The sequence below is a fragment of the Lutra lutra genome, chromosome 1 (genome assembly GCF_902655055.1).
Source record: "Lutra lutra chromosome 1, mLutLut1.2, whole genome shotgun sequence".
Taxonomy (NCBI): Eukaryota; Metazoa; Chordata; class Mammalia; order Carnivora; family Mustelidae; genus Lutra; species Lutra lutra.
Window position 1 is genome coordinate 25,737,019 of NC_062278.1, and position 20,976 is coordinate 25,757,994.

A 20,976-nucleotide genomic window follows, 5' to 3' on the forward strand; every position below is an offset into this window, starting at 1 on the left:
CATGGTGCATTCAACATCTACCCAGTTTTTCTAGAAAATGATCTACAGAATGCCCCAATTTCAAATTGGAATTTATATTACAGTCTACAGCCATACCACCCTGAATGCGCCCGATCTCGTCTGATCTCGGAAGCTAAACAGGGTCGGGCCTGGTTAGTACTTGGATGGGAATTTATATTACAAGTATGAGTATCCTCTTTGGAATTTTGTAAATTAAATCTTTATAAGATATTGTCTCCACTGGAGGATAAAACATTTTAAATATTCCAATATTAAATTTCGAATACTCACATCTCTACGTTCTCTAGATTTCAAAGGACTGAAGTATGAAAATACTTTCTACTGGCTTATGGTATCAGTTCTGTGCTGAAAATTTTGTCAGTAAGTTTGACATTCTTTATATTTCTATTCAATAATGCAGCATTCAAAATCAAAATATTCTACTAAATGTTAATGTTGCATTGTATGTGCTTTCTGTTTCTGTGTGTGTGCGTGTGTTTGCATACTTGGGGCTGTAAGTGAAGAATAACTTAAGTTACTTCTACTCCTTTACCTATGTATGCTCATTTCATGAAAGCATGCCTAAGAAATTATAAATCCAAAGAATCCTGATTAAGTATCTCACTAACCCATTCAACTTCTATGTACTTTTTTTCTTAAGATTTATTTATTTATTTGACAGAGAGACCATGAGAGAGAGAACACAAGCTGGGAGAGTAGAAGAGGGAGAAGCAGGCTTCCCGCTGAACCAGGAGCCCGATATGGGGCTCGATCCCAGGATCCTGGAATCATGACCTGAGCCAAAGGCAGACACTTAACTACTGAGCCACCCAGGTGCCCCTCAACTTCTATGTACTTGATGGTGCCATCACATTTATATTAACTCATCCCTTGCTGAGATAATGCTGATCTCTCTCCTAGAGCCAAAAAAGTAGGAGGTAGTCACTTAATCTTGCACTGGCTTCCAGAATATTCAGGGGTAGCTTTTGGACACCAGTAAAATTACAACATATCTTTTTTTTAATTGAGCTGCTTCAGGTGGGAGCAAAAATGGCAAAGATAGACTAAAATCATGACTAAGACAATGACTGCCTTGTGCATGCCATGGGTGTGAACCTTGACAGTAATTATTGGCTCTAAACTTACCTGACCCAAAACTCATAGCCTATTATTCTGTTTTCATCTTGAATTGTCATATAAAAAGTGAACCTCTTCCACCAGGGAGGTAAAGAAAACAGTGAAAGGAAAACAAAAGTCAATTTAATAATAAGTAAAAAATGTTAAGTGCCCAACAAAACACAGTATTTCTGCTCTAAATATTTTTTGTAAGTGCAGAAAATTGTTGAAAGACAGACAAATCAGGGCTCAGGTAAGCATGCAAGACTATTCTGTAATACTATCCCAAGTTAGCTCGAAGACCTCGATGCTGCATATCAGGAAGCCAAGATATATCCCATTCCCCACCCCCACCCCGAGAAGAATGGTGGTTTTTATCTTTGGGGTCTTTTCATTTTAAAAATGTATACATTTGCAGTTCTGCACAATATCATGACTTGTCGTCTTATAACAAAGATGTGGCAGACAAATCTATGACCAATTTATTAAAATAAAAATGGACATTTCATCCAGTAGGTTTTCTGTGAACTGCTTACAATCAAAATAACTCCCTAACAACTGATAAATTGATAATAGTATTTGGCACATTATTTCCTTTTACTCTTTTCATGTTCATGTGGACTTTTTATTAAGAAATGCCTTCTTACTTAATTCCAAACTCCCAGGAAACTGAAGAACTTTATTATTATAAGAGCTCTAGCAAGATCATTATATCCAAAGTGAAAAAGCATTCAGTGTTAAAAAAAAAAATGGTCCGTTTTTTGCATAAGTTTGATAAAACATTGCATTTTGATGTTGTGACAGTGCTTAATCTTGGATTATCTTGAAATGAGCAGGATAAAAATAACCAGCCAATTTGTAGTGAATATCACACATAACTATAGAATGTTTTATCCAGGTTCAAATACTAGAATGTCTCCCTGGCTTTGTTATTGTTTATAATGTGTGAATGGACTGAATCTTTATATTCTAGGCTCATATTTACCTTTGCTTCATATGACAAGATGTAATAACTTCCAGTATTTTATTTGAAAAGGCTGGAAAGTATACATACACATGGCAATCAAAGCCCGGAGGCTGACAACAGAGCGTACCAAGAGAATACTGACATTTAAGGCTACTGTGGATTTTTTTCCCCAGCAGAAGAGCATTTAAGTGGGTCATGGCCCAAAGGTATTGAACTTCTTCCCTTGCTGACAGCTATTTACCAGAACACAGTCGAGTAAAGGAAGAAGAGGATTAAGGAACTCCAATTGATCAGAAAATAGCATTCAAAGTTGAAACCTGTCTCTACTCCCAGGACTCAGCTTTTGAAAATCTTTTAGTGAAACCATTGTCAAGGGATGGCATAATCACAGAATGGAGTAAGAAGATTTAATATTCTTAAGCAGAAGAAAAATGCACTGAGATTCTAAGTTTTAAGGGCTCATAGGAAATAGCTATGTGAAACTGAATCACGGGGAATAGTCATTGATCTTTTCAAATTATGACAAAGAGTATCAGAAGAAAATAGTACTTCCATTAAATTAAAGGTGCATTTCATTTAAGTTGAAGTAATAATTCATCCAAGTAACAAAAATAGGAAGTTGAGATTATTTTTATTAACCTGTGCATTGCATAGAAAAGAATGCAAAAAATGTATATTGAATAAGCTACATTCTGTGACTGTTCATTCCTTTGGAGCTTCATTCAATTAATTGTTTCCACAAGTTGAAAATGAAATACATACATGAAACTCAAGTGATGGAAACCTGGAGAGTAAATAATTTGAGGGGGGTGGGGAATGACCTTTTATAAATGATACATATTTTGCTCTTGTCTTTTTTTTTTTTTTTCCCTTTTTTAAGTAGGCTCCAGGCCTAGCCCAGAGCCCATCAGAGGGCTTGAATCCATGACCCTGAGATCAGGAGTTAGCCACCTAACCGATTTAGCCTCCCAGGAATCCCTCTCTTGTCTTTTCTAATTAAAGGATTATTCTTTCATTTTATGTTGATTAGGGTTCATTTTTGAGGGAAAGTGGTAAATTTCCTGGGTTACCTCAGAAGGAAGACAGGCTTTAGAGCCTGTGTGAAATGATTTGAGAGTCACTCAAAGATTACACTGAAGAGATGAAAATTTCCCATTGCTAAGATACTCACAATTTTGAAAATTTGGTTTCAATAAAGAAATGACAATGATAAGAACTAGTAGGTATCGACTGATAATTATGTGCCAAGGACTCTTTTAAACACTTTCCACAAATTAACTCAGTAACAGTCACAAACACCTATGGAAGGAGGTTCACTGAGTACCCCCATCTTATATAGGAAGGAACTGAAGTACATATAAGTTCAATAATTTGACCAAAGTCATATAGTAAGTGGTAATGTCAGAAATTAAACTTAAGAATGTTAATTCTTATTTATACAAGAAAAAAAGAGAATGTTGGTAGAACTTGTCATGGTCTCAAAGTCAGAAGACATAGGGGAAAGTAGTACTGTGATAAGTGGTCCCAACTATGAGCTCCTTCCCATCTATGAAATGGACTAACAGTCCCCATCTCATGGTATCACTAAATACTTTAAATAAGACTGACTATGTATAATGGTTGTTTTTGTGACCTGTTACATTTTATATTTTATATATATAGACAGTCTATGTTTTCTATAAAACTATATTTTCTAAAGCTCCTGGAACAAGGTCATAATTCATTTGATAAATATTACCCTCCTTCATTCCTTTTCTCAAGTGAAGGAACAAAAAGAACAACCATGCTTCTTGGAGGTGGCCCTTAGATCAGAAAAGTGTATATATATATATATTTTTAAGATTTTATTTATTTATTTGACAGACAGAGATCACAAGCAGGCGGGGGAGGGGTGAGGCGCAGGGAAGTAGGCTCCCGGCTGAGAAGAAAGCCCGATGTGGGGCTTGATCCCAGAGCCCCGAGATCATGACCTGAGCTGAAGGTAGATGCTTAACCCACTGAGCCACCCAGGTGCCCCAAGTGTATATATTTTTATTAGTAGACATCTGTCCTTCATTTACCGGCTAGGTTCATATAGCTCATCCATATAAACAGTATAATTATCAAGTATGTTTTGAAAGCCAGTTTTATTTCCAAAAAAAAAAAAAAAAAAAAGAATAAGACATGCTGGAACGTATTTTTTTTCTTTTTTTACTCTTTCATTTGAATATAGTTGAAATACATTACATCAGTTTCAGGTGTACAACATAGTGATTCAACTTGTCTATACATTATGCTATGTTCATCCCAAATATAGCTACCATCTGTCACCACACAACACTCTAACAATATCACTAACTATATTCCCTATTCTGTACCTTTAGCTCCATGACTTACTCATTCCATAACTGGAAGCTTATATCTCCTGCTTCCGTTACTCCTCTTTGCCCATCCCCCACCCCTTGCCTCTGGAATAGATTTTAAAATATTAGGCAACTTTCAAATCATTGATAGAAATATTTTATTTATGTTAATATGTGGTAGTTAATTGGGGAAGGTGTTACTGAACCTAATAGAAACAGTATAAAATAGCAATGAAAGCAGTATTTTGATATACATAAATAAACATGAAACAAATGCAAATATAATGGGTTCTGGGCTTCTGAATATTAGAATGGGACCGCAGTATAACATGATATTTAAAATTATATAAATGCATCATGCAATAACTGTTACCATTATAAGTCATATACTAATAGGTTCAAGTTTGATCATATTCTATGCTTAGAATTTTGATATTTTTTTTCAAAATTCAATAAACAAAAAAAAACAAATTCAGATTCTTCAAAATGCAGCATATATCTTCTTAGTGTGTTCCACCATTGCCTCATTTAATCATCAAACAGCCCTATGAACAAGGTACTTTTAATAACACTACTTTGAAGGTGGTGAAAATGTAACAGAAAGTTTACTTAACTTGTCCAAGTTCCCCAAGCTTGTGAGTGTTAAGTAAACTGGGCTATGCAATAAGAAAATCTGGCTCCAGACTCAGGATTCTTATTGGCCTTCCTTTAGTAAAGGGTATTGATCTCTAAAATCAATTAGACAGTGCCATAATCCATTTTCTTCTCTTTTTTTTTTTTTTTAAGATTTTATTTCTTCATTTGAGAGAGAGAGAGCACAAGCAAGGGAGCAGCAGGCAGAGGGAGAAGGAGAAGCAGTTCCCCGCCCCTGTCAAGCAGAGCCCAACAGGGGACTCGATCCCAGAACCCCAGGATCATGACCCAAGCAGAAGGCAGTCACTTAACTGACTGAGCCACCCAGGCACCCTGTAATCCATTTTCTGATGCATAGGCCAATATTTTCAAAGTACGCTCAGAGAACAAGATGCCTATGGACGATGTTAGGGCATTGTATCAAAAAGCACCTTCTTGGGGCGCCTGGGTGGCTCAGTGGGTTAAGCCACTGCCTTCAGCTCAGGTCATGATCTCAGGGTCCTGGGATGGAGTCCCGCATCGGGCTCTCTGCTCAGCGGGGAGCCTGCTTCCCTCTCTCTCTCTCTCTCTGCCTGCCTCTCCGTCTACTTGTAATCTCTCTCTGTCAAATAAATAATCTTTAAAAAAAAAAAAAAAGTACCTTCTTGGATCATCCAAGGACAAGTAAATCAGAATTCAGTGATGGGTCTGGAAATCTACATTATTTAAAAAAAAAAAAAAAAAAAACAAAACTCTAACTTCAACAAAATATCCAGATGATTCTCAAACATATGAAATTTGAAACACACCATATGCTTTTAAAATAGGATCATGACTGTGTTCTCAGCACTCTCAACATAGAGTAGGCAAGCTCAGTAAATATGTTAAATGAAATAAATTACAAAGAATGAATTAGTATGTCAACAACCATTTTCCATAAATTAGTAATAAGTAAAAGCAAAAATAGTTGCCGTAGTAGATACTCCATACATATACATTAAATCAAACCAACTTTCTTTGTTTCTTTCCCCTCTCATTTTGCTTCACCTATTCAACCACAGTGAAAATCACCTTTACACAGTTCCACGATTTATGAAACAAAGATGTGAGTTTGGAACTTTTAAATACATAGTTAGCTACTTTGAAGAACAAAATAAAAATTCCCTATGGACTTCTATCAAAATCTCCGTATCTGGTGTTTTTAAATTTAAATATAGAGAAGAAAATAGAAATTCTCTCATTTTTAAAGATGAAAATACTGCAATTTTCACCGCCAGCTTTTTTGAACAATTGCATTTCTCATTGTCTTTTTAATTTCTCTAGTAATTCCCAAAGTTGCATTTCCATATATGACTGCAAATCCCAATATAAAAATTTAACATGACCCTGGGTGACATCTCTAGCCCTCTGCAACAAAAGAATTGCTTCCCTTGCCACAACACTAGATATTTATGTTTTCTTTATGTTTGTTTGTTTTTTTTTTATGTTGTATTGAAATGATCATTAGAGAAGGCCATATAACTAGCTTTCCCTAAAAGTGATTGCATTAATTGTGTCTTAGACATAGTGTGATGATGAGACAGATCTTCTAGTAGGAAACTCAAATTTGGAAAGCCAATCATGCACAAGACATTTCTATGGACAATGGGCTTGAACATCAAAGATGATTCTCATTGTGTCCAGATGGTATTGATTAATGATGGTCTCTGCCCTCCCTAGGCAGACCAGAACTCAAAGCTTTCATTCATTGGAGTATAAGCTTGAAATAGGTATCCTTCACTGTTTGGACTGCGATAGCAAACACCATAGTCTGGATGGCTTATAAACAACAAAAACTTGGGGGTCCCTGGGTGGCTCAGTCAGTTAAGGGTCTGCCTTGGGCTCAGGTCATGATCTCAGAATCCGGGGATCAAGCCCAGCATAGGCTCCCTGCTCAGCAGGGAATCTGCTTCTCTCTATCCCTGCTGTTCCCCCTGCTTATGTTCTCTCATGTTACTTTTCACAACTCTGGAGGTTGGGAAGTCAAAGATCAAGGAACCTGCAGACTCCGTGTCTGGTGAGAGCTGGTTCCTGGTTCACAGATTGCTGTCTTCTCCCTGTGTCCTCACATTGCAGAAGAGGTGAGGAGGCTCTCTGGAGTCCTTTCCCGTCCTACTGGGGAGGGCTTCACCGTCATGACCTAATCTCTTCCCAAAGACCACACCTCCAAATACTACCATACTGGGCAACACAGAATTTGGGGCAGATGCAAACATTCAATCTGTAGTAAGTTCTTTAAACCAGATAATTCTCTTTTGAAATTTTATGTCAACCTGCTATCCTTCAGCAGCTATGAACTATTCTGTAAATGTTTTTAGCCTTAAGTTGTGGAATATAGTATTGAAGGAAGAGCAGATTTGATGGTTTAGAGTGGCAAGTAACATAAAGAGGAAATTATCCCAGGGCAAAAGGGGACCCAGGACAGGTTGAGAATCTTCCTTCCATTTCCACCAAAAGCCTCTGAACTGTATTTGAGAAAGATGGCAGCAGTTGTCTTGTATCCAGTCCTGTATTAATTTTCCACCTAGCTCAATTTCTTCTTTTCATCTGTTTTCCTGTTCTGTTTCCTCATTTCTTATTTCTCCACACTTATTTAATTGGCTTAGCTTGCCAATTTATCTGTAATTTGAAAAAATACAGAAACAAAATGTCTATGGATAGCCTTGGGGGATTATGGGAGGAATCTACAAGTCCAGTATATTTGAATTTAATTCTTATCTATGTACATGGAGCCACCTGTTTCTCCAACATGTTCAGTAATTTTTTTTCATAATTCCTGTACTGCCTAACTATATATCATCTCCTGAGTTAATTTTTTTCAGGCTAAACAGAATTCATAAATGAGAAATATGGCTAAAATATATTCTATATTTGCACATTTTATTCACTCAGAACACTATGTGAACCACAGAATGAAATAGCCATGATAAACATTGCAATAAATAGTTTTATTTTAGCCTGGGAGAAATTACTATTGACAACCTGAAGTGAGGAATAAATAGCAATATTTTGAACTCTCACTCAACTAGCCAAATAACCAAGAGAACTACGTAAGCTGCCTCAAACTCCCCCTAATAAATGGGATTTTTGAGGTAGTGGTACTTTGGTCTTGTGTAATGGAAGTGAGTTTCCTCTCCCAAGGATATCTAGGGAAGTTGTATGTCCTTAAAGAAAACCTAGCATTGATTACTTTGAATAATTTATTTAAAAATATAAAGAACTATTTTATAGCTTAATTCCCTTTTGGAGTAAAAGTTTGCATGAGTGAATGAAAAATGTATGTAAGAAGGAAAAAGCACAGAAAGCATTTGTTTGATTCACATAAATAGTCATGTGGTGCCAGAATGTTTTATTACTTATGGTAGATAATCTGCTAGCAAATACATCAAGTGCATCCATGCCAAGAGCTAATGAGGAGCAAAGTAGGATAAGCATCATTCTTGGGAAAGAGCCATATTTGATGGAGAGAGCAGAGAAGCTGCAAGAACATGCTTTTTTTTTTTTTTAATGAAGTCAAAATAATACTCAAGATAACTAAGAAAGAACAGTTCATTGATATTAAAATTTAAACCATATCATTACACAGGAATCTTAATAACAGAAAACAAAATTATAGTGAAGTAAGAATGCAGGAAAAGGATAAAATGAGTAGGAGATTATATTAGCTAAAGAAGAATTATGCTTGCCAGAAGAGTGGATTGAAGAAAATTAAAGTGCCCCAAAGTTGACAATTTTATAATCCAACTCTTTTGCAAGAATTTCTTGAATGTTCCCTTGTTCAAACAATCATCCTAACTATTGCTTTTAAGTAGCTCATTGATCATTTTTGCAACACTGAAATAATTATCTTTTAAGCAGAAAGAAGCTGTATTATTAGCAATCACTATATTGCACTGATCTCCCTTCTAATCAGATCTTTAAAGAATGTAAGATATTACAATGAATGCCTAACTAACACTCATATGAATAGGTCATGACAAGTAATTTAACAAAGCATTATTTGAAATTTAAAACACATAATTACTCAAAATGCATGAATACTGTCTAATTGTCTAAAAAATTGAGGTGCTTTTAATACTTAATTACAAACTTAAAAAAATCAAATCTAAAAATGTACGTCCAGGATTCTGAGATGGATAAATATCTATCCCAGATCTATAAAACTGCATGAAAACAAAGGACCCAGCACTCATGGTCTCAATGCTTCCTCCTTTCAGTTTACATGCAGTCTTTGTTTTGACCCCTGCAAAAAGATCATCACTGCCATTTTCTCAAAGCGGAGTTTCATATAGGTAAAATCTGCCTGTAACTTTCCCTGAGCACTTTACCGGGGAATCCAGTGACTCCCGGCTTTCTTTAACCACAGGACTGGACAATAGTGCTTGCCCCCTTCACAGCTGTCCCACCTGAAAATATTGTATGTTCTTTAAGTCAGTATCTCAGACCTCTGCTCTCGATTATCAGATGATTTCTACCTTCAGATAAACCTCTCTGAAGTGGTTTGTTACACTGCTATCTAATCAGAATATTCTACACTTTAAGAGAAGATTTTAAGACGATACCGTGTCTCTTCATGCCAGAATTTTCTGCCTCTAACTAGTCTGCTCTTGTTCATGCATAAATTTAGTTTAATATATACCTCTCCTTAACCTGCTTTCCCATTATTGATTGTTGCTACTTTGCTCATAATGCTTTTGTAAGTTCTAGTGTCTAGAAATAACTCCCCTCCTTTCAAAACCCTTTTCTCCGAGGAAAGATAATGAGTACAATTTGAATTGGGAAAATGTGGTAGGTGTGAAAGTTCTTAGCTATATACTTTATACTCTGATGACTCCAACACTTAAATGCTTTATATTAAAATAAAAAAGTCGTTCACAGTTTTTTTCTGAGATTCTTCCCGGACTTCATTATACACACTGGAAAAGCCTGCTTCAAGGACAGAATGAAGACTGCTCAACAGTAGATTATCCTGACTTGTTATCATCAACTGAACTTCCCTCGCTGACTACCGCTGGCTACATCTTTTAAATTCTCCAAACCGGGGCACCTGGGTAGCTCAGTGGGTTAGGCCTCTGCCTTCGGCTCAGGTCATGATCTCAGGGTCCTGGGTTCGAGCCCCGAATCGGCCTCTTTGCTCGGCAGGGAGCCTGTTTCCTCCTCTTTCTCTCTGCCTGCCTCTCTGCTTTCTTGTGATCTCTGTCTGTCAAGTGAATAAATAAAATCTTTTAAATAAATAAATAAATAAATAAATTCTCCTAACTATAGTTTCTCCATCAGTAATATGATCACAGAAATTATTGCTTCCTTTACATGGAGGTATTAGCAGAATTAATTGAAATTTCATAATGTAATGAACTATTTAAATGCAAAGCATTATGGCAAAAAAGGCCATTTGCCATGGGTGAATTTGTAAAAGCAAATGCGGTGATGAATATGTGTAAACCTCCAATGGGCAGGAGTAATTCCTGAGGATCACATGAGAGATTTTTATCTGGAATTGGACAGAAAGGGTGAATTGACTTTTAGAGCAGATTGTTTTCAGCATTGTTTAACCGTAAGAAAGAAGACTTATAAGAAAGAATGCAGAGCACAGATTAATTAAAAGATTTCAAAGAAAACCATATGGATTAAGGGCTTCGTGACTTTAAGCAAGAATGAATGAATGTTCTACAACATTCTGCGTGAAAGCATTCTTTTGCGAAGGTTATTTGAAGTCGTTAATTAAATCTACTTGAGTGTTCTCTTCAGAGTGAAATTTCAGCTTCCACTAAAGGAGGCACCAAGCTGATGTGCAGCCAAGCCTGACACAGACATTTTCTGTTTTCAACTCCCAGAAGAGTGGATTGCTCCCAGTGTGTCGGTTTTCCTTACTTCACCACCCAGATTTCCCCAACAATAAGCAAATGCATATATGTATGCACACGTGTTTTGCATATGATCACAGTGTGATTTGTCATTAAATATTTCTTGTTTCTGTTACTGTCCCTACCATGACTCAGAAACGGGTGTGGTTTATAGTGTTGATGTAATTTATAGTGTGCAGTGATTGGAAGGTCCTTGAGAAGGTATAAAGCACCACAAAAAAGTGAAGCAACAGTTATGGTTGTTCCTTAACCACTTTTGTATATGTCTTTTATTTTACCATTTGCTGGGACAGGGGACACTCTGGAGAGAAATTAGGAACTTTCCTTTAATAATTGTAATTTTTGGATTTGATATGAGAGAAGTAGAAGAAGATGATGGGCTGGTGTTTCACCACTATTCAGAATAAGAGAAAAGCGGGCACCTGGGTGGCTCAGTTTGTTAAGCAACTGCCTTCAGCTCAGGTCATGATCCTGGAGTCCTGGGATCGAGTCCCACATCAGGCTCCCTGCTTGGCAGGGAGTTTGCTTCTCCCACTGACCTCTCTCCTCTCATGCTCTCTCTATCTCTCTCAAATAAATGAATAAAATCTTTAAAAAAAAAAGGAAGAAGAGAAAAGCTAATAATAAAATCTCTAAAGAACTCCAAAACAAATTATTACTCATATTAATCATAGGGCTTTATGAATAAAGTTAACTTTATGTATATCTTTAACCCCAATGACCAAAGGGTACATCTGAATCTATTTGGCCCTTACCAAAAGCTGAAGTGACTATTCCCCCTTTTTTTTTTTCTTTTTTTTTCTTTCTTTTTTTTTTTTTTTTTTTTTTTTTTTCTTTTTTGGATGGGCCTGAGCTTTGTTATTTTTAAGATACACCATGGGGCAAAAATTCCAGAACATGAATCAAAGAATTCCTCCTATGGCTTTATTTTTCACACAAGAGTGCCCCACATGTGGATTGCTTCCAGCTGGCTTTATTCCACTGTTGCCAAAACCTCTTCTTGTTTCATCAGTCAGGGTGACCGAGGCCCCACAGCCCTACACTTTGGGGCATTGGACTGATTTAACACTTCACAGGACAAATACTCTGAGCTGTGGAAAGGTCCAGCCATGACTCCTTTGTCCGCTAAAGGCACTCTGGTGGGTAGGGCACTTGGTGCTCTTTAATATTAACATTAAAAGAGCAAATGTGTACCCTTTCTGAACTGAGATTTTTCACCAGGTTATTTTAAGTTTGACATGTTCAATTTCTTGCCATAATAAGATCTTCATCTTTATAAGAAAGATACACAGAAATATTTGTGTCACTTACTTGATAAAAATAGTTAACAGTCATAATTCCTCTCAACTTTCTTCTGAGAGTAAACAATTATTTGATGATTGATGAGTATACAACCATGAAAGAGAATTTAGGTATTTCCCACAATACCTGAGATCACATGCCATAACAAAGTACCATAGTCTAGGTGGTTTAAAACAACAGGAATGTCTTCTCTCCCTCTTATGGAGGCTAGAAGTTCAAAATCAAAGCATCAGCCAGGCTGTGCTCTCTGGGAAGCCTCTAGGGAGGATCCTTTCTTGCTTCTTCCAGCTTCGGGGAGCAACGGGTGTGCCCTGACTTGTGACAGCAAACCTCTAGTCTTCTCTGTCTTCACATCACATTCTCCCTGTGTTTTGGTGACTTCATCTTTCTTAGAAGGACTAGTTACACTGGATTAGAGTACCGCCCTATTCCAAAATGATCTCATCTTAATTTCATTAATTACGTCTGCTAGGACTCTATTTATTTCCAAACCAGTCGTATTCTGAGGGTCCGGGGCTTATGTTTTTTATGTTTTGGGGTGACATAATTCAACCCATAACATGACACAAAACTAAGTTTACAGCATTTTTATGAGGTCACTAAATATTAGATACTTAGAAGATTGCTAAAGGTGTAGTGTTTTCAACTAGTGAAAGAGTTCACAGAAGTCTTTTTTTTTTTTTAAGATTTTTATTTATTTATTTGACAGACCGATCACAAGTAGGCAGAGAGGCAGGCAGAGAGAGAGAGAGGAGGAAGCAGGCTCCCCACCAAGCAGAGAGCCCGATGTGGGGCTCGATCCCAGGACCCTGGAATCATGACCTGAGCCGAAGGCAGAGGCTTTAACCCACTGAGCCACCCAGGTGCCCCGAGTTCACAGAAGTCATATCTGAGGAGAAAATTCTTAGAATGTATCTTAGAAAATAAATAGGAGGGTCCCAGGTGGAAATAAGAGTATGAAGATAACTCTAGACAAAGAACATTTTTTACTAAGGAGTAAGGTCATAAGAAAGCAAAATGTGTTCAGGAAACTGAAGATGATTCAGAATTAAAGTTTTCAGGTAAGTGGAAGAAGATAAAGCTTAAGATCAATATAAGAACACTTTATTGAAATTCTTTGAATCATATTCCACATTTTAATGTGTTTTCCTAAAAGCAAAGGAGAGGTATTAACACAGTTTAAATGGTGGAAATGTAGATTACTTTTGTGTTCAATCTTGTGGAAATACCAAGGGATAACTAGAAAGCAACTTGATAAAATATCCAGAAAGTGTACTATGAAAACATTGTAGGCATCCAGTACATATTATTAATTACATAGATAAATTCTAAATTTCTCAAGAGGAAGGACTTATAAAAATATATGGGAAACACTGTAAGAAATATTTTCTATATTTGAGGGATTAATTTTTAAATAAATTTTCAAGTTATCCAAGAATGGCTTAAGTTAATTCATAAGATAAACACTTAGGTATATTTTGGGAAAATCTCTTATTAAATAAAAAACAAGAAGACATAAACAATAATTAAAAATAAAATTTTAATTGCCATTCAGGATGGCGGTCTCAGTCAATATGTTTATTGTCTTGGAAAAGACAAAAAAATAATAATGATAATAATTAAATTAAAAGAAAAGAAAAAAGAAATAGGGAAAATTCTGAAAACTTCCCTTGAAAAAGATAGAGTCAAGGGAGAGAACCATAAAAAAAAAAAGTTTACATGATATTGTCAGTATGAGATTATATGGAGGAGAGGTCAAGTTGACTGAAATTCAGCGTGTGTGGAAAAGAAATTTCTCTGGGAAGTCAGTTCACAGGAGTGCTATCATAACCTAAAACATGTCAGGATAAAGCAATAAGATCCAAGTCTAGGTCAGCTCTTGGGGCATTTGCAGCACCATTGGAGCACAAATTTCTGCTCTATAAACTGGTGCAGCAGCAGGTATGCAGTTCTTTGTCTCTGTTTACTGGGAATTTCCTCAGCAAAGAAAGGAAGCCACCTGAACAATTTTCTTGTAAACATGTTAATAATAAATCAACCAGTGGTCTTGCATCTGAAGTTCCCATCCAATGGACTGCTTTTAGATGGATTGGTCTGTTGTAGGACTATATGGAAAACAAAACTGTCTATCTATGGATATATGGGGCACAGGTGCTTAGAAAATGTCACATAAAACATAACTTATGAGACCAAAATGGAGCTACATCGGTGGCCCAGGACCTCTTCCTGCTTTGCCTGTGCCTCCTGGTTACCGTGCGTCCTTGAAATTATTAGGAAACCTTAAAACTAGGTAAGACTGCAAATGCATGTGGGGCTGATTTTGACAGTCCAATGATTTATGTGGTCTCACCAGCACACAGAGCAGCAATTTGTGACAATTGTGACCATCTTTCATTTGCTATGTATGGCATTAAGTGCTGAAGATACTGCTCAAGATGGCTCCTAATGAAGACACACCAGTTGGACAAGCTGAAAAATACCCAGGTGTGATCGAACTACCAGAGCAGAGGATGAGTCTATCCCTTAGAACTGAATCTTCCTTCTAGGCTTCGCCGGTATCTTTCCTGCTACCCTAGTTGTAACTAGACCCATGACCAAAGAACATAGAATTACCCAAAAAAAAAAAAAAAAAAAAAAGAATTTCTTTTTCTGTTTTATCTGGAACTAAATATTTTGAACAAAGACCAACACCTTCTCTGAAAGAAACTATTTCAACAACTATCAATATCAGAATAATAATAACCTTTCAAGCAAATAGAAAAAAAGAGTCACTAATTGGGGCATATGATATTATTCACTAGCATGAATATATATCTAACAGGTGCCTTTTCTTGTGACCCCAAATTTTCTTGCTTCTTTTTTCTTTTAATTTATTAAGCACTGCAGTTTTACAGTGACTAATACTAATGCTGTATGAAGTTGATAGGTGTTAAGACACATCAATCACTGACAGTAAACATAATGCGATGATGTCTATGCTGGAAATACGTACCTCCATACAGACATACTTTTAATTACTTGAATGCACACTCTGATGAACTAAAACCCCATCTAGGTCAATAAATGATTTGACCAAAAAATTCTCTTTAAAATTCTTAATGAATGTGAGAGATCTCAATGTGTTTAATGATAGTAAGGTATATTTGATTTTAGGAACAAAACTAGTGAAGCTATAAGTACCATCCAAGTAACCTCAACTTATCAAAACTAGAGGTGGACACATAGTTCATCGAAGTAGGACTTTAAGTAGGACATCTAAGTTAAGGACTTTAACTACATGCCAGTTATTCAAAAGCAAACAGAAGACTGTTAGAGCTGAAGAATCAATACAAATTTCCCCACAAATACAAATTGCATGTTCACCTCTTGTATGAGATACAAGGAGAAAATATTCTCAATAGATTTAAAAAATGAAATGCCCACTCTCCTTCACTAGTGACAGTGGTCTTGGATTCATATTGACAAGACTCATGAAACACAAGAAATGTCACCTGGTACCAAGTTGACTGACCTTTAAGAATGGATACAGGGCAGTCCACACGGCATGTACAGTGACAGTTAGGGGAGGTTGTGTGATTCCCAGGCACAGAGTAATATATCTCTAAATCACTCTGCATCCAGGACATGAGGACGCTAGTAAGAGAAAAGACTGACTGACTGGGCGCCAGAGCCTCACAAAGAGATTGTCAGCTCTGGAACCCCTTCAGTCTTTTTACCTAGTTACAGAGCTTCCTTGGGCTTTCTGGTACTACTCTCTAGCAGGGCTGCACCTCATCAACTTCCAGCTACTCATTGCTTGTAAATTTCTTAATGCGAATTTTGATAACACAGTACAGACACTGAATTGGCTCAAAGTATATTCTGCAGGGTTTTTCCCACAGTTTATTTTGATCCTGTAAACCTTCCCTTTCAATGTCGTAAGAGGCATTTGACCAGAGAAAATATCACAGATGAAATGGTAATCTTTCTTTCCACAGAAATAGTTCATTATTATATTCAGCTGGATTAAATGAAAGAGAAAACTTTGAGACAATTAAAAATTGTTGTCAGATGGGTAATATGAGTCCTGAATTGGAAAATTCAAAGTTTATTGAACACTGAAGAAATATAAATCAAGGACGTAGTACAGCCAACAGAAGACATTGAGAATTCAGAGACAAATGCTTATGTGTGTGTGTGTGTGTGTGTGTGTGTGTACATATAAATATTTATGTATGCTTATGTATGAATACTTATTAAATATTGTGCATATGATAATACATTGAAATTTAAGAGGTATGTATAATAAATCCAGGAATCTCCCTACATGCAAATTGGGAATTCTAAAAGGAATTATATGGAAGAAAAAGGAATAATTAAATACATAATAGAAGAACATGCTCCTGATTTGAAGAAAGATTTGAGCAACCACATTAGACAAACTCATGATAAAATATAAATCCCTAACACATTTCAGTGAAACCTTTTTTTTTCTTTTTTAAATAAGCTCTGTGCCCAATGTGGGGCTTGAACTCATGACCCTGACATCAAGAGCTCCATGCTCTACTAACTGAGCCAGCCAGGCACCCCTTAGTGAAACTTTTTTGAATTTTAAGGATCTGGGAGAAAAAGATGTCACAAAAGAACAATAGTAAAAGAAAGGCAAATGTGCTGTAAAGTGCTTTTATCTTGAATGTTGCCAAAATCTGCTCTTCTATAAGACAAAGCTGTTAAATCAAGAGCAGTTGAAACCCTACATCTATGACAGTGTTGTTGAAGGAAACACACCAATGAGTGAAAACACCCTATCCTCGGGACAACCTATGGACAAATGGAGATTTCTTGAGCAGATCTGCCTCCAATGATGAACAAGCAATAAATAATTTTAGATGCAACTATTGTCCTCTACCAGCTTAACTAAAAACAATAGCTTTTTATTCATTTTGCATAGTCCAAATGGAGGGTCTACCTGCATCAGAACAGCTCCTTAGATAGGTAAGGATTTTCTTTCCTCATATTTAGTGAATTGACTTTATTCTCTGAAATATAGTAACATGTGAGGTGGGGAAAGTGGAAAATAAATAGGTCATGACTTGCTTAGGGGGTTAGACTAACCCTGATTCTTTGTCAGGGGCTGTGCACTTTGGCACCCTGATCAAAATCGGGGTTCTGTTAGCAAAGAAGGGGGACAGAATTTTGGCTCTGTAACTAACACTGTCAGCCACAGACAAACACAAGTGAGTGAGCAGTGGGCAGAGAGTTGAATCTGTTCTCAGACGGCTGCTGCCCTGTACTACTCACCTGTTCATTTCATACTCCAAGCCAATCACTTCCTCCCTAAGAACCACTAACCAGCCAGCAAAGCATGTTACAATGAAAAGGTCTCCAATAACATTATATGCTCTATCACAAACATACTCCAAAAGGGATTAATCACTTTAAACCAGGGATGGTGGAGGGTGGGAATGTGGTGAGGATAATTTTCTTTTCTTTTCTTTTTAAACATTGTTTTGTTTCATAATTTTAAAAAATATTTTATTTATGGGGCGCCTGGGTGGCTCAGTGGGTTAAGCCGCTGCCTTCGGCTCAGGTCATGATCCCAGGTCCTGGGTTCGAGCCCCACGTCGGGCTTTCTGCTCAGCAGGGAGCCTGCTTCCTCCTCTCTCTCTGCCTGCCTCTCTGCCTACTTGTGATTTCTCTCTGTCAAATAAATAAATAAAATCTTTAAAAAAAAATAAATAATAAATAAATAAATAAATAAATAAAAATAAAAAAAAAATTTTATTTATTTATTTGCCAGAAAGAGACACAATGAGAGAGGAAACACAAGCAGGGGGAGTGGGAGAGGAAGAAGGAGGCTTTCTGCCAAGCACGGAGCCTGATGTGGGATTCCATCCTAGGACCCTGGGATCATGACCTGAACTGAAGGCAGATGTTTAATGACTGAGCCACCCAGGTGCTTCTGTTTCATAACTTCCAATTTATTCTTTTTCCTTTTAATACCTGTGGTGAGAGATCTCATTATGACATGCAAGTAGGCTAGAAGGAACTGAAATATATAATCATTATGCTATTAATTGGTAATCCATTTGGCAACACATCTGCCTGCCTCTTTATTTTTCAAATTGTGATCAATGACAATGTCCAATTTTTTAATGACCGAAATCTTCGGTAAGCCAGAAAATAACATAAACCGAGTTAACGGAAACTAATAATGGAGCAAATGCTTTTGAGATTGCCAATTTATCTGAAAGGAGGTTTTGATAAAACCTAGAATTAAGTTTTCTAATCAGAAAATGGAAGTCATTGAATTCAACCTTCCAGTGGGCTTCTCAGAGAAACCTCTTACTCTGCACATCACCATGTTGTATGGGAGAAACGTGACCTGTGGCCAGACCCTCTTCCTGAGCTTGAATTCTGAATCTGCCACCCACTTCCCAAGTGACAATGGACAAGTTAACTTCTCTATTGCTCGGTATCCTTCTCCATAAAAGAGGGGGGAATAAGACTCATTCCTACCTCACAGAATACACAGGAGGAGGAAATGAGGTAATATCCATAAAATGTAGCTACTTAATGGTACTTGTTACATACCCACATGTGTGCATGCATATATCCATATATCCATATGTAAGTGTAGCTGCTCAATCAGTCTGTAAATTAAACTAGTTATCTGTTTTTGAGGCAGGAAAGGAAAACATAGACTTCATTACAGAAAAAGGTATGCAGAATAAAAAAGGTTTCATGCAGATTTTTAGAAAGGGGATAAATACATGAGTAAAAAGAGATACTGTGTTAATATTTGTTGTATTCATAACATAGAACATGTTAAGAGCCCAAAATAAATGTGAATGTCTTTCTCTTTCTCTTTTATCACCAAATGATGTATTCTTCTTATGTTTCATTCAGGTTATTAACGGCTTTTGACATGAAGCCTGCTTGAAGCTCACCATATTGATGCACCTGAATCCTCAAAATATCCAAGAGAAATGTTCAAGTATATTTCCAAGACATTTTTAAACATTTTTCTCTAAATGTGGAGTAAGGCTAAACATTTTCCTTGAAGGTAATATTGTTACAACATTTGAAATTTTGAGAACTTCTTATCTGTGCATATATTTAAAAGTTTTAAATTATTTATCTATGTTACTACATAAGTAATTTTAAAGATTAAGAAATAATTTATGATTCACATATCATGGAAGCTATTGATAGAAATGGATACAACCCATGAGGAGCCAAAGAATGGTTGCTTCTTCAGCATAAAGAATGTTTTAGTTTAGTTTAGTTTAGTTTAGCTTTGCTCAATGAAATTTATATTGTGGGTTGTTTTATTTTGTTTTGTTTTTTTACTAACCTCTTAATTCTTTAACTTTAATTATTCTTTGGGGGTGTAAGAAATATTGCAATCTATGCAGTCTTTAAGCACTGAAACGCAAGACAGCAGATAAGATTTGAAAACCTACTATCTATAATTTTAAATTCAGATTTGACTGCGGAGTCCTTCTACCAGGCAGATTTGCTGATTGCAACAAAACGTGGATGGCCAATCAGTATGAATGAAAATTTCAGTAAGAATACTTTCCTGCTGGCATACAGCTAGTCTACTACAGTTTAAAAAGATTTAGTATTGACATTCCAAAGACATCTTCCATGAATTTTGGCTAATTTGTGAACAGATACTGTTTGTATAGTATCAGTCATCACTGATAGGGATTTCCTTTCCCTAAAAATCTCTGGCATCTTATTTTCTTTACATTCTATTAAGGTTCATTTGTTTAATTTCTTCATTGTTTCTACTGTTGCATTTTTATCAAGAACACATAAATGGCATGTAACTTAGTAGTGACGTGTTCTTTACTTCCTTTGTCTAGCTGTTGGATCAGCTCATAGTTCACAACTTTTCACAAAGCGTAACGCACTCGTTTGTATAGTCCTTTTTTCCCTCCCTGATCCTTTTGTCAGCTCTTCACACAAATCTGCAGAGCCGGCATTACTTAGCTCTGACTCTGAATTAAACCTATCAGGGACTTGCTTATTTTTTGCTTCTTATTTTAAGCAAAAAAAGCATCGAGGTTTTTATGAATCAAAAGACTAATGAGCCCATCTGTCATATTTTGCAAGAATGCCACAGTGAATCACTTTTCTGACTTTAACTGGCACTGGGAAATTACTACATGTAAATAGACTCACCGAAATGTCAAAACAAGAGTGCTGCATAAAGGACTTTCTCCACAATGTTTAGCTAGGCTTAGAGTTTATGAGACAATTGGGAGAAGTTTGAGCATCAGGGTTTAAGCAAGATGTCTTGGATTTGAAGGAGGTGAAGAGGAACATGAAATAGCCAGAAAAATAGGAACTTCTCTCAAGTTAGCAGAGGTTATGATGTTTGGAAATTATTGCTGAGGTAAATAGGAGCCTAAAGAATAAATGTAATACATACTGCCTGGGTGGCTCGGTTGGTTAGTCATCTGCCTTCTGCTCAGGTCATGATCCCAGGGTGCTGGGATCAAGCCCCACATTGGGCTCCTTGTTCAGTAGGGAACCTGCTTCTCCCTCTCCCTCTGCCCACCATTCCACCTGCTTGTGCTCCCTCTCTCTGTGTCAAATAAATAAATAAAATCTTAAGAAAAAAGAATAAATCCAGGCCTCAGATAATACTAGAAACTTATTGTTAAGAACTTTCATTTTTTAGGGGCGCCTGGGTGGCTCAGAGGGCTAAAGCCTCTGCCTTCGGCTCAGGTCATGATCCCAG